Below are 16666 nucleotides of genomic sequence, written 5' to 3'. Positions count from 1 at the left end.
GCGTCATTTTAATCCCTTCAATTATTATACATAAAGATATTTAATTATAAATTTTATAACATACATATGTGCATATACATGTTAAACAAATCACATATTATATATATATATATATATATATATATATATATATTTGTAAATGTCATATGTAATTCTTGTCGTAGTAATATGGATAAATTATTTTCATATGAATAACATATCATGATAAGTCTATCATAATTACATATGAAATGTTCAAAATTATGTTATCTTTTAAATATGTTGTGTAGGATAACCCAACAAAAAAATAATAGAAAATAAACATAATCAAAATAGAAAAACTACAATCAAATAAATAAGAGCATTGAGTGGTTGAATATATAAATAAAGATGTTACATAAGCAGACATTTAAATAAAAACAAAAAACTAACATTCGTCAACTTTGCTCAAACAAAAAAAACCTATATCTATTTTATGAATCTTCATTTTTCGTTTAACACCATTCAACCATAGAAACTTGATGCCAATTCTTCATTAACCTACAATCAAAATATTTTTCTTGAAAAAGAAGAATCAGAAAGATATTCCAAGTAAAACATTGATGTTTGGAGAGTCACATTCAAGATTGAGTAATACACACAAATGACATATAAAGATTAAATGAGAAACTGAATATAAAGAAAGAATATAAAAGTTTCATTTGTTTTGGTTGAAAGAAAAATTCATATTACAATTACCATCGATGCAACATAACCCATTTCTTCAAATCATCATATTTGGATCATGAATGCTTCAAGTATATGAAAACTTTTGAATCACAATATCTTCAAATCCTTCTTACATGTAAGATTTTATATATCACAAAAGACGTAAAAGATTGACCTTTTATAGTAAACTTTTCACTAAATGCTAAATAAACATAATATAAGTTATAAAACTTTTGAGTGTTAAATCATAATTAAGAAAACTTTTGAGTTGCATTAGTTAAAAAAAAAAAGGAGTTTCAAATGAATGTGGTTTGAGGAAGTTAACAAATGGAGTTTCAAATGCATGAGATTCATGAAAAAATACTAGTTTTATAAGTATATATGATACTGACAATTATATGTTATAATAACAATATTATCAACATTTATCATTGAAATAATGATTCTTATACTAAGTTGCAACTACTAATATAATTTTTAAGTTTACAATAAGATAGATATAATAAACTGTGTTTGAATTGAATTAAATAAAGTTTTTGAGGTATATTTTTGTCACTTATATTTTTTTATGAAAATATTAATATTTTTTTTATTATTTTACTTTTTTTTACGATGAAAAACAAATAGGAAAAATGAAATTGACAGATATAATAAGATATAATAGATTACTTATTTTTTTTACTATAAAAACATTTAAAAAATAGGTACATCCATATTAGTTTTGCGAGAACATAAAAAATATACTTTATTAACACATAAATAATCCTTGGTTTTCAACAATAAACTCATATCATACTTTGCTTTTTCTTAAAGATGAAAAATTGAAATTGAAAAATGTAATAAGATATAGTAGATTACTTATTTTTATTACTATAAAAATATTTAAAAAATGTGTACATCCATATTAGATTTGCGAGAAAATAAAAAATGTAATTTTATAAAACATAAATAATCTTTGGTTTTCAACAATAAAGTCATATCATATTTAAAATCATTGATTTATATTAGTCATTATCACAAATAATTTGGAATAACAATTGTAAACTTCTTTTATCAAACTCAATTATCAAAAATTCTATCAATGTTATTTACAACAAAATAAGTGATAAAAACTATCATAACATGTAATTAATAGTTTAAAATACATGTTGAATAATGTTATCTGTAATAGAAAAATAGATTGTCTTAACATAACGAGAAAAAACAACATAAAGATACATGTTAACAACGTTAATTGTTGTAACCGATAAATAGTTGAAAATTTTAAATGCACCTAACTTGAATTTACTTGAATTTACATTTGGAAAAGTTACAATTGCTCTCTTACATCTATGAAACCACTTACATAATTCTTCGAACCCTAGCAAAATAATCTATCATTTTCTGTTGATATACATGCAATATGAAAGCTACAATGTTCGTATATATGCTAAATATCTCATTTAAGATAACAATTAAATAAAATGATTTGAAGAGTTTTGGGAGTTACAAATCACAACATCATGTAATCATAAATTAAAAAATATAAGTTGAATAGTATTAGGAGTTTCAAATGCATGAGGTTTAAGAAAGAATATTTGCTTTATAAGATATATAGATAGATATTATTTGTATATCTATAAAAAATTATTTAATGATTAAGCAAATAAATATCATAACGTAAGTATAGTATACATGTTGTATGTACTTTATATGTATAAAATATGTTTTATTGTTTATTTTTATATGTGAAAAATGTTTCTAGGTATAAACAAATGTATTTTTGTTTGTAAATATGTCTAAAAACCTTTCGTTTAAAAAAAGAATAGAGATGACCGGATAATAGGTTAAAAATAGAAGGTAATCCGAAAAGTTGTGGTTTTAACCAACCAAAAAAATTTAGGACTTTTCCCAACTATGTGTGTATTGTAAAACTTATGTTATTTTCCGTGTGTGTGTGTGTGTGTATATATATATATATATATATATATATATATATATATATATATATATATATATATATATATATAGAGAGAGAGAGAGAGAGAGAGAGAGAGAGAGAGAGAGAACCATTATTAACAAGGAATTAATAAGCCAATCGTGAGCGTCAGAAATCATAATGATCAACTGTCAATGGAATAATTGTACATTTGTACATTTGACGCACCTACAATGTAATATACCAAAAACTCACATTTTTTTGTTTAATTTTATTAGAGTATGTTTTTATCGAAAAAAACCCAATATACCATTATTCACGATTTTTCGTTATTTTCCGCAAAGATCTATATTGATATATAAAGAAAACAAACTTTTTTTTTTAAATATGCACGCTTCCTTTCGAGGTTTTTTTTCAATATTTAGGTTTATTTTTATCACAAAAAATTAAATATATAAAAAATATAAAATTTTTAACCTCTATTAATAAACGTCAACATCGATTTAAAATAAATAAAAGTAAAAAAAAAAAAAAAACCTTGATTTGTTCAGATTTCGAATATGAATATGAACTTTGAATATTTCAATTTTAACATTAACAATGTGAATCTAACTTACTATTTCAACTTTTTGGTCATTCACAAGTAGTTTAGCGAAATTTACATATTAGTTGAAGTATACTTTCATGTAATTTTATAATATTCTAAAGTTTTGATTACTCATAAATTAATTTTGTAAAATTAACATATGAATTTATTCACATTGTAAATCTGAACTCTATATAATTCAGTCTTTAGAATTCAGAATGTGAATCAAATTATTATTATTCACACTGTGAATATGAGCAGATTCACATTAAGGATTCATAATATGAATATGAATTGAAATTTTATTTTTTTTACCAGCATTAATCTATGTTTAAAAAGTACAGGAAAATATGAATTTTGATATATTCATGAATTCTATTCGATAAAAATAGGCTTTAACCGTAAAATACAAAGAAACTGAAGTAGGTTTTACTGGAAAAAAAAAACGGTTCATTTTTTTATATTAATAAAGATCTCTATAAAAAGAGGTCGAAAAATCATAAAAAATGATATAACTTTTTTTTAAGAAAAAACATGGCCTAAAAAAGTTAAATTAAAAAAATGAAATGAATTTTGGTATAATCCGGTACATACGCGTCTATTTTAAAAATCTACAAAATATCATTTTTTTCGTTGATCGCTTTTAATTTCGACGTTTTGCATTTGTTGTTTGATTCATAATGATTCTCTATTGAGCTTTTATATATATATATATAAAACCTTATAATTACAAATCATTTTCGTCAAATATTATATTCTTATTAAATTTGACACACGTTATTTTATAGAAGTTTTTGAATTATATTTTTTCCAATTGATATTTTCTTATATTTTTCATTTTTTTTTAAATTTAAAATCCATATTTTATTGCAAGTCTATACATCCAGGTGTTAAGGGGGCAAAGTGGACAGCTACACTAAACTTATTTTTTGGTGGGGTCCAATATTATTATTATTATTATTATTATTATTATTGTTGTTGTTCTTCTTCTTGTTGTTGTTGTTGTTTTATATATATATATATATATATATATATATATATATATATATATATATATATATATATATATATATATATATATATATATATATATATATATATATATATATATATATATATATCTTTTGAATTTTTTATATGGGAGAATGAACAATTACATCCTAGCCATCCCCTTATAAATTGAGCTGGAAAGTTTCAACATCCCCCTTATATAGTTTTTCCTTTCTTCTAAAGTTTTGAACAAAATATAATAATAAGCAATGCGTGGCCTCTTAGCTTTTGTGATTTTCTTCTCAATTTCAACATTCTCGTTTAGTTATGCAACCGCAACTTCTATAGATACTTTGTGTATATTTGAAGCTAGATGGCATATGCTTATAATCAACGATATCTCTGAAGACATCACAATTCATGTGAGATCACAAGACCATGGTCTTGGAAAAGAAACCCTTCCTTATCAAGAAACGTACGACTGGGACTTTTGTGAAAACGGAAAAATTGAATTTTCTGGTGAGTTTTGGTGGAATTCAAAATATCAAAGTTTGATGTTATATGATGAACCAGCCTGGCAGTTATGCCATAACACAAAGAAGGTTACTCAACATTGTTATTGGTTAGTAAGACCTGAAGGCTTTTATATTGGTAGGGAGAATGTGCCTTTTCCTAGTGAAAATTGGCAGTTTAAAAAACCATGGTGATTAAAGACTTCTAAGTTGTAATATCTGTGATGCAATAAGAAAACATGATATCATCATATAAATATGATAAAGATATATTGCTCCTCGATATTTATGATGAAGTTTTTTCTATTTTAATAAATATACTTAAAAAAATTACTTTACGCTTACGCAGTCACTTAATTCAAATTTAGAAATCAAACAAAATTACTCGAACAAGCATTTACTAGCTAGGAACAATGATCAAGTATGTTTTGGCTTTGAAGTAATCCATGTCTTATTTGTGTTTTCCTATGAGTTGTCACTTTAATTTTCAGATTTAACTTTTTTTTTTTCCTTCGGGTTTAAACATCAAAATTCCATTAATATCAAAGAGATGCCACGAAAAAGTTACAAAGAATGTGCCTTGTACCCCATACTGTGGTAGAGTGTCGTATGCGGGAAATACCCAACGGACCCCAAAATGAAAATTGCGGTATCCTTACCTCTTTGAGTTAAATGCAAAATTAAATTGTAATCCCAAATTAACTAAAAAAAATTCTAAAAATATTTTTATTATATATATATATATATATATATATATATATATATATATATATATATATATATATATATATATATATATATATATATATATATATATATATATATATATATATATATATATAATGTTAAAGGGTTAACTAAAAAATTTCTATTAAACTTAAAAGAAAATCCAAAAATTATTTTGAAGATAGTTAAAAGTTATAAATTTTAAAAGTAAACTAATATCTTTTAGTTCTATTTATAAAATTATATCTTTAACTTTAAACATATTATATTTAACTTAATAATTTGGATATGTTGTATGTAAACCATTAATGCTTTTAAAGTCATAACCTTTGAATATTTTTGTACATAATACTTCAAGTTCCTAATTTAAATAAAACATTAAAGGTTTAACGTAGTTCAAAAGATGAATTAAACTTAAATGAAAATTCACAAATTATTTAACAAATAGTTACAAGTTATAAATTGTAGACAAAATTGTAAAAATGGTCCCTATGGTATGTATTTTTTTGGGGGTTTTAGTCTAAACCACAACTTTTTTGGATTGGTGGTCCTTTTGAGGTAGTGTCATTGCGTTTTTGGTTCCTCTGTAAATTGAAATTACTGTAATGCCCTTGGGGTATTTATTTTTTATTTCTAAATTCATTTTTTTTAAAGTTTAAATAATCATTTATTCATTTTAATAATTAAAAAATGAAAAGGCTCTCTCTCTCTTCTTTTCTCTCTCTCTCTCTCTCTCTCTCTCTCTCTCTCTCTCTTCATTGCTTTTCATCAAAACTCACTTCGAATAAAAAAATTCCATACAAAACCCAGGTAGAAGATAGTGAATTCAAATTCATTTATGACCTGGAAGTTCTCTCCCTCTCTATTTCTCGTTCCCTGTATCTCACCCCACGAAGGATTTCATGGGCTTCGAATCGGTGATTGTTAGAAGGCGATCGGAGATCGTGAAGGAAATCGAACCTGCACAGAGTCAGATCAAAACCTTCCTCCCCTAACACCTCTAATCTCTTTTCATCTTGATTCAATGATTTGATGGGTCTGATGGATGCTTATGGTGGAGATGGTGGATTTACATCTTTGTTGCAGGTTTTTTGGTCTAGAAATGGCAAAGAAGACTAGGTGGGGAAGAAGATGGAGTGGGGCTATTTGAGGACCAGACTGAGTTCAATTCATACAGGGATAACGTATGTGAAGATTGATGGTGGCGATCTCTAACAAATCTTACATTGCAGAAAGAAAAACAAGCACCGTTGTTATCTTCTTTCTCATTTGAATATTGTTCTTGCTGCATTTTCTTATACCCTTAAACCATTCATGGAAATGGTTTGGCTATAAAGTTGAAAGAATATGGAATTGAATGATGTAATATCTCTTAGGTTAGGTTTTGACTGGTATGGATGGCTTCAAATCCTCCATTTTAGGTAGAGGGTACTAACGAAGATTTCTTTGATAAATTGGTCGATGATGACGATGATGGTTATAAGGTCACTCCATTATCCTCAATAATGACCAAATTAGCTAATGGGAACGATTCTGATGATGCTAAATATTTTGCTAATTTAGGTATCAGTGATGTTGGCACTAGACTCGAAGATTTGGGGAAAGTAGGTGTTAAGGTGTTGTGAGAAGCACAAACAAGCAGGAGGTGTAAATACCCCTAAATCAATATGTCATCGAATCCCTCTCAGGTCCCAAAATGAAGATTGCCATACAAGTATCCGGTAACGACTCGTTGGATTCTGAAGATTCCTATAAGGGGTAAACATCTTTTTTTGAAATCTAAAAAAGAGGAAAGAAATGAAGGTGTTAATAAGGAGTGTGGTGAGTTGTTCCATAAATGAAAATAAGTGTTTGTTTTTTAGTTCTTGAAAACCCAGGTCGATGATGTGGAAAGAGAGAAAGAGAGAGAGAGAGAGAGAGAGAGAGAGAGAGAGAGAGAGAGAGAGAGAAAGAGCCCACTTATTTTTTAATTTTTTAAATAAATAAATGAATATAAGATTTTAGAAAAATGAAAGAAAAATAAAAAAATAAATACCCCAAGGTCATTACAGTCATTTTAATTTACGGAGGGACCAAAAATGCAACGAAACTACCTCAAAAGGAACACCAATCCAAAAAAATCATGGTTTTGACTAAGACCCCCAAAAAATACATACCATAGGGACCATTTTTGTAATTTTGTCTAAATTTTAGTGTTAAATGCAAAAACTAAACTTTAATCCCAAATCAACTAAAAAAAATCCTAAAACAATTTTTATATTAATTATAATGTTAAAGGATTAACTAGATCAAAATTTCAATCAAACTTAAAAGAAAATTCAACGATTATTTTGGAAATAGTTAAAAGTTATAAAGTGTTAATTATATAAAGTAATCACAAATAAACTAAAAACTATTTTTATAATAATTAAGAGTTTCCAAATAAGTATAGTAAGATCACTTATAACAACAATAGTTAGAAATAACATTATATACAAAAATTATATATATTTAAAAACAAAAACAATATTTGATGTTTTAAGTAATTACAATAATATAAATTAAAATGTTAAGGAAATAAACTTTTTAAAATTAATTAATCATAATAACCACTATAAATATCATTAAATCATATATTCTATTTAATTTTATTAATAAGTAACTACCGGGTAGAGGCAATTAAGACAACTAAGATTATATAGTTTAAAAAGATGCATGGATTATCATTTCATGTAGAATAAACAACGTTTATATCGACTTAGTATAAAAATATTATATAAGATTTAGCAACAATGTCATTGTTATATTTAGTAAACATATATTTATAGAGATTTCAACTATATTGTTGTATTATGCGGAACATGTAAGTATTTGTCTACTTATTATTATTATTATTATTATTATTATTATTATTATTAGACTAGATTACAATAATAATATATATATATATATATATATATATATATATATATATATATATATTATATATGATGTGGGTTGTTTCTATTTTTAGTTCCCCACTCTCTTTTTTTAAATCGGATCATCATTTACTTTGTGTTTAGACAAAACCTCATAAATGGTCATTGTGGTTTCTCAAAATATGTGATACAATCCATAACTTTAAAACGCATCATAAAAGGTCTTTATGATTCTCAATTTCTATGGTGGTTGGTCTGTCACCCACCTAAAAAGGCTTATTTATCCTTTTCATTTCTTTATATATATATATATATATATATATATATATATATATATATATATATATATATATATATATATATATATATATATATATATATAAACTATACCTATTTAAAAAAGGAATGAACGCTTTGAGGTGATCAAAGCCTTACTGTCGTGCAAGCTAAAGGAAGGAGAATTTGTGTGTGCTCATGTGCATAAAATGTAGAGAGACATGGAGAGATTGGAGAAGGTTAATGTGAATTTTGACAAGGAACTGGCCATTGATATGGTTCTCATTTTGTTTCCTAATTGTTATGATCAGGTCATCTTGACTTGTCATATGAAAAACACAAAAACGACATTGATGCAACTCCACAATTGTTGCAAACAACTAAAGCAGGAATAACGAAATCTCATCCTACTAGTGTTACAAGTGCTACGAACCTGGATTTTAAGGAAAATGGAAGAAAAGGAAAGATATTGCCCAACCTAAGTGGAAAGGGAAAGCCCACTTGGAGAGTCTAATGGTGGGTAAAAGGGGAAAGCCAACTATGATAACCAAGTGTGGAACTTTGTTGATCATGTACTCGGTGGAAAGACAATGGGTTGTAAATGGATCTTCAAAAAGAAGACTATAATATATGGGAATGTACACACGATCAAAGCTAAGTTGGTTGCAAAGGGATTTTATCAAACCGAAGGGGTTGACTATGATGAGATATTCTCACTGGTAGCTAAGATTAAATAAATGAGGATAATGCTTGCTATAACGTCCTTTTATGATTACAGGGCAATGCAAATGGATGTTAAAACTGGTTTTCTAAATGGGAATCTTATTGAGGACATCTATATGAATCAACCAGAAGGTTTTGAACATGCCATGTAACAACCCGAAAAGTACTTGTAAAAATTTTAGTTTCAAAACACAAAAGGTGATATAACCATTTGTTCCAAAACTAGCCAAAGTATTAATATTCTCAACATCAGAATTAGTCAAATAAGTGCATAATAAAAGTCTAGGGGAAGTTGTGCGATCATGTCAGGCCCTTCCCTTTGGAACCAAAAGTACCTGAAACATTTAAAACCACAAACCATAAGCATAAAGCTTAGTGTGTTCCCCAAAATACCATATACAATATATAACATCGGATCTCGCCTACATAACGGGCCTCACCCAAAATAATGGGCCCCACCCAACATAACGGGCCCCACCCATCATAACAGGCCTTGAATTAACATACATGAAAGAGACACAAAGATATCTAGCTTCTTCCGTAGTATAGAGAGAAGACTCACATCACTCTCAAATAGGATCATCCACAACCCGAACTAATAAAAGAACTGGTGCCACAATGTACCTATTGAAATAAGCATGATTAGTCCTGATTTTATCCTTTACACTAGCCATCTGACCAAAAGTTAACCAAGTCAAAAGTCAACAGTCTAAGTAACCTCAAACGATCTCCACGTCGTAACTACCTATTGGTCATATCGTCAAAATTTTATGACAAAATAGTCATGACTAAACCAACCACTACATCGTGGTAATTGGGAAAAACAACATGATGGATTAAGTTGTTATCCCTTTACTCCAAGACCTCTAAAGCTCATATTTGAATCTCCTTAAGGTCTTGATGGGTAAAGTTTCTAAATTAATCCATTAATATACTCCAGTAAGTCAAGATCTCTAATCCTAAGCTCTTAATGGTTGCACCAACTTCATGGCCACCACCTTAGGTCATGCAAGACCACTTTCCAACCAACACCATGGTCTAGAAGATAAATAGTGCACTTATATGCTACAGAGTTCACCCAAACTCCAAAGACAAGAAGATTTGGACTAAAAATGTCATAAAATTACTTAATACATGATCTAAAGCTACAATAAACAAGGTGGAGACTTTATACCTAGACAATGTCAGAAATCAAGTGAAGATGCAAGATCACACTCATAAAAATCATAAAAAGAAGCAAGGATTTAGATGGGGAACATTTTTAGAGGATGTAGGCTACCAAATGAGGTACCCCGAGGAGTTAGTGCCTTTAAATAGGGTACTACTCCAAGAATCTAGGGTTTTGAACCCTAGTAGCCGCCACGTTGTGGCCAAGACCTTGCCACGTCATGGTGGTTCACGAATACACATTTCCTAAACCGATTTGCCACATCGTGGTCATTCCATCATTATATCATGGACTAGATAAAAATTCCAAAACTTAATTTACAAAATTAAACTCAGAAGAACCATGCTAGGAAACGGGTGTTACATGCAAGATTTCCTAATAAGGTGTGCAAGCTCGAGAAGTCCGTCTATGGAATCAAACAAGCATCGTGTAAATGAAATTTTTTCTTACATGATAAGGCCAAAGAGTTTGGATTCTCTAGAAGTGAAGATGAGTCTTGCAGGTATGTTAAAGCTAGTGGGAGAGTCGTAACCTTTCTAGTTTTGTATGTTGATGAGATACTCCTTATAGGAAACAATATTCGAATTTTGCAAGAAGTAAACTCTTGTCCTGAAAAATGTTTTACTATGAAGGATCTAGGAGAGGCGTGTTTGGGTGTCAAACCAACAAATGAGAGGGATAAAATAACATATGTAATAAGAAGTCACTACTACAATATACTAAAAAATATTATAGAATAAGCATGGTCGGACCACTAAGATACAAGACTTATTGTTTAACCATATTTCCACATGACACATTATCAATTATTAAAATGCGAGGTTTTTTTTAACAAGAAATCGAGAATTCATGAACGAAAAAAATAAACCCTAAAATTTAAAATTTAAAAAGACATTTCTGATTCCAAATCCTATTCAAGTACTACGTTGTAAGATGTGATGTGTTCTAAATTTATGTTTAATATAGGTTGGTAATTAAGATATTAATATGCTCTAATATCAAGAAGTTGGAAAAAGTGTTTTACTTTAGATATTATCTTCAACTAAAACTTCACATAATTTATTCAATACAATTGGACTCTTGGATTAAATCATAAAATGACACTATATTCTTGCAACAATTACCAATGATTGTCAATACTCCTCATATGTTTGGGAATGTAAAATAATCTAATCTTTGATTATATTAATAATGATTAATTTGAAATCGATTAAACATTTGTTACTAATTTCAATACATAAAACATATACAAATTTCACAGTTTGAATAACAATAATGATATGAACCCTAACTTCGTTGATCAACTAAAAGGAGTACAAACCAAATATATAGTGAAGACTAAATGAAATATTACTAGATAATGAACATGAAATGAATTTCATATCATATTCTAAATAAGAATTTAGAATCTAGAATCGGAAATGATTGGAAAATCAGCCACACATGACTAACTTGAAGTACAAATTCAACAAGTTTTAATCTTAAAAAAACTTACCATTTCAAAGAAGTAATGTTCCAAAATGAAAAGTGATGATAAGATCTATGAAAATTGCCTCTTCGAAGCCTTTGTTCGAAGTCCCCTTCAAAATGACAAAAAATTCTCTTTTCAATCGAATGTTGAAAATATAAGAAATTGTCAAAATACGTTACACGGTCGTGTAAGGATATGCCTTGCCAAAGAACGAATGTGTAACAAATTAGCTATGCTGAAAAACTCCAAAAGGCAGTTATATAATGATAAGAGTAATCAAAACACGACCCGTGTAATAATCTGAGAAACATCTACTTTCTGATTTTGCAATTTTTTTTTTCAGGCTTAAAAAATTCTAAAATTTTACCGAGAGCTTCCCTCGACAATCCTAAACATGTCAAACCTTCAAATATCCATAAAAACCTTCAAAAGTATATAGATCCTCGATATATCCTGAAAATGCAAAATGCATGTAAAATCACACTAAAATGTCATGTAATGCTATAAATAAACATGGAATGAGTATGTAAAAAGTTTCAATATATGAACCTAACAAGGAGACATACATTCTTAGGATAAAGATTTATAGTGATAGAAAGAAACATCTAATTGGAATTAGCTAGAGTATGCACTTGGATAAAATATTAAAATGTTTCAGTATGGAGAATTCAAATAAAGGGGATTTTCCCATTTATTATACTATTACAATGGGTAAGACTCAATGTCCTGGTAGTTTTAAAGAAATAGATGATATGAGTCGTGTCTCATCTGCTTCGACTATAGGATCAATCATGCATGCTATAACTTATACTCGACATGATGTATCTCATGCCTTGAGCATGGTAAGTCGATTTTAGGACAATCTTAATAGAACCCAATTGAATGGTGGAGCAGTGACTTGGAAGAGTTCCAAGCAGAAAATGATGGATGATGCTACTTATGTGTCAGAGTGCATTGCAACAAGCGAATCGGAAAAGGAAACGACATGGCTAAAGAATTTTATTTGTGATCTCGGAGTTGTTCCATCAATCCAAGAACCCATAGAATTTTTAGTCATAATGAAGATTCAAATATGTTAGGTAGAAAGTTTTTGTGAGCATTTGAATTGGTAGTTGTCTTTAGTCGAAGGCATATTTAAATAGCAAATGTCTATGCGACTTCATTATCTTTATGTATTTACTAGGCATCTGTATGTTTCGTATTGTCACATATAGTCCTATTTTTTATTTTTATTTTTTTATTTTTTTATTTTTTTATTTTTTGGTTTTGTGAGTACCGTACTAATAGGGTAAGCACTTAGAGTAGAGTAACTTTTGAACTTGGCATTTTCACTCTTGTACGCTCATACTCTTTGTGTTCATTCCAGAAATATAAGTTGAAAACCAAATCTTATTTAAATCTTCTTGTTTTATTTACTTAGTTTATACATTGATTGAAAAAAACAAACTTAAAACAACTTCACAATTGGTATCAGAATAGGAATCATTCATCACTTAAGGAATCTATTCATGTTTTTCATCTTATTGAGTCGATCTTTCTGATTCATTATTTCCATAAGATAGACACTTAATTCTTGTATTAATCGATTCTACATCTGTTTCTATCAGTCGATCTAGAATTCATTTTATTTCTCTACAATAAATTCCCTTTTTATCAGAATATATTGGCAGATCTGAATGTTAACACGAAGATGAACTTTGTGAACCTTCTTGGATCTGCAACCGAGATTCCAATGCTGATTCTAGAGTTCTACGATCAGTAGGCTGATTGTATGTAGGATTATCCAAATGTTATCGATGAGGATCTATGGGGATCGATTGAGACTGGACCCTATCGAGCAGATTTGGTTCAAGCCATTGGAAACACTACATCAGCTGAAGACATGATTACACTGGGAAATTAGAAGAAAGCAAATGATAAAAGGTGTCTGTGAGAAATTTAAGGTGCTCTTACACCAACTGTGTATAATTACGTACAAGGATATAAGATGTCATAAGAGATTTGGGATTCCTTGAAAGAAAAACTACCATGGAAATGAAAGAATAAAGAAAAGCTCACTGTCGAAGTGCTTTTCTGAACTAGCAAATTTTAAACAAAAGGAAAATAAGAGCATTGAAGCTTACTACGATACGCTAAACGAATTGATTTTCAAATGAAATCGATATGGTGTGATTAGTATAACTTTGGAGTTTAACATCAACTTTTTTTTAGACTCAGAAAAGAATGGAGAAAATTTTGTTTGATGATAAAGACACAAGAGAATTTTGACACATATTCCTTGTCAAATCTTTACAGTATTCTCAAAGCGTACGAACCGGATGTGTAACACCGTAAATTTTCAGACCGAATTTTTCATTTTTAAAACACATAAAACTCATATTATAATTCTCAAAAACCAAAATTTTCTCAATGTTAACTTAATCCAAAAATTAAATATTATTATCCCAAAATGCTCTACACAGTCTCAAATAGGTATGTACAATCAAGCCGCCGCCTTCCCGCGATCCTGAGAAGTACCTGAAACACATATCACACAACACGGTAAGCACAAAGCCTAGTGAGTTCCCCAAAATACCACATACATAAATAATAAGCCTCTCATGGCCATAACTCGGCATGGACCCTCCGGTCTCATGTGTCTCGGTGAGGACCCTCCAGTCTCACGGCTCGGTGTGGACCCTCCGGTCATGTGTCTAAGTAAGGACCCTCCGGTCTCACAACTCGTGTTGGACCCTCTGGTCCTGTATCTCAGTAAGGACCCTCCAGTTTCGTAACTCGGTTTGGACCCTACGGTCCTACTCAGTAAGGCACAAAATAATATAGCATACATCACAAAGACAAGATGCATAATATCACATAACTCAAATAAGCACATAGGACCCTCCGGTCAATAACTCAAATAAGACTGGTTACTAAGTATTACCACTCAGTTGGTAAGTATAGTGAGAAGACTCACCATGTAATCAAGCAAGGAAACCGAATACCCCTCGAACAGTCTAATCCCCGCCTACATGTAATAAGCATTTCTAATTAACACTTAAAGATCAAAACTTTAAATAAACACATGCTAGTCCCTCTCTAACTCTTGGGATGGGTAAAAGTCCATTTTACCCCTCCATGACCTCCATCACTCAAGTTTGACCAAACCCTAAAGTCAACAGAAGTCAACACTCGAGTCAACAGTCCATGTTGACCAAACTCGTCCAGTGCATCTATGCAACTCGTCGAGTCCCTTCATATCCTCAGAACCCTCATGAAAGTCCAACTTAACTCACCGATTTGACCCGTCAACTCGCCGAGTTACAGCGTGTTCAGACTCATCAGGATAAACCCTAACCGACTCGTCGAGTCGGCTCATCGACTCGTTAAGTCCCTTAAGTCGAATTCTCATTCAGACGTTTTAAGGCAGAAATGATGCCCCATACTCCGGATCTATCTTCCTAAGGCTCGAATATCACGTAAAGCTACAAGCTTTACATTCATGCATGGCATATTAGGCTCATAATGCCAATACAAGCTCCAAAAAGGGTTAGATGCACAAGAGCTTGCCTCTAGCTCAATAAAGCTCGGCTCTTGGGACTCACAAAGCCTCTTGCAGTTCAGATTTCAGGTTCCAACTTCAAGCCATGCTCAAATGACTCAATGACACAAGTTGGATGGGAGAAAACCCTAAAAACTCCCTAAACCAAGATCTCATAAGGAAATGATCAAGTTAGCATCTTTTTACCTCTAACTGAAACAAATCTTTGAAGAATCTCTAGATCCAAAAGCCTCCTTTAAGTAGGACCCAACCCCCGAGAATTAGGGTTTCCTCTCACAGTGCCAACTCGTCGTGTCGGCTCATCGACTCGTCGAGTTGGTAGTAAAGCTCATGTGGCCAAATCTGTCTCTACTCGACAAGTTGATGCATCCAACTCGTCCAGTTGCTCAGTAATTCTAAAAAAATATATATAATTAATATACATGGGAGTCAGGATGTTACAAGTCTCCCCCACTAGAATCAGACTTCTTCCTCGAAGTCATGCTCAAGAAATAACTCTGGGTACTGCTCGCGCATCTCGCACTCCAGCTCCCAAGTCCACTAGGATCCCTTCCGATGTTGCCACTGGACCTGAACCAGGGGCACCTCTTTATTCCTTAGTACCTTTAATTTTCGATCCAAGACCACTATCAGCGTCTCAATGTAATTCAAGCTCGCATCTACTTGAATGTCCTCTAAGGGTACCACTTCCGTCTCATTGGCTACACACTTCCTCAGCTGAGACACATAGAAGGTGTTATGTATCTGGCTCAACTCTGCAGGTAGCTCTAACCGGTAAGCTACCTTACCCACTCGAGCGATCACCCTGGAAAGACTAATGTATCTAGGGCCCAACTTGCCCCGTTTCCTGAATCGGATCACCCCTTTCCATGGGGATACCTTCTGGAGGACAGAAACTCCAACCCGGAACTCTATCTCAGATTGTCGCCAGTCTGCGTAACTCTTTTGGCGACTCTGGGCTGTCAGTAACCTCTGTCTGACCTGCTGAATCTGCTCGGTCGTGTTGAGCACTATCTTAGTGCCACCCATCACTCTATTCCCTACCTCTCCTTAACAGATGGGAGTACGACACCTACTCACATATAAGAACTCAAAGGGAGGCATACCAATACCGGAATGATGGCTGTTGTTATAAGAAAACTCAGCCAATGGAAAATAGGTGTCCCAACTC

This window comes from Lactuca sativa, chromosome 5 (assembly GCF_002870075.4).
Source record: "Lactuca sativa cultivar Salinas chromosome 5, Lsat_Salinas_v11, whole genome shotgun sequence".
Taxonomy (NCBI): domain Eukaryota; kingdom Viridiplantae; phylum Streptophyta; class Magnoliopsida; order Asterales; family Asteraceae; genus Lactuca; species Lactuca sativa.
The sequence above is the reverse complement of the archived record's forward strand: the minus strand, read 5'-3'. Positions refer to the sequence as shown.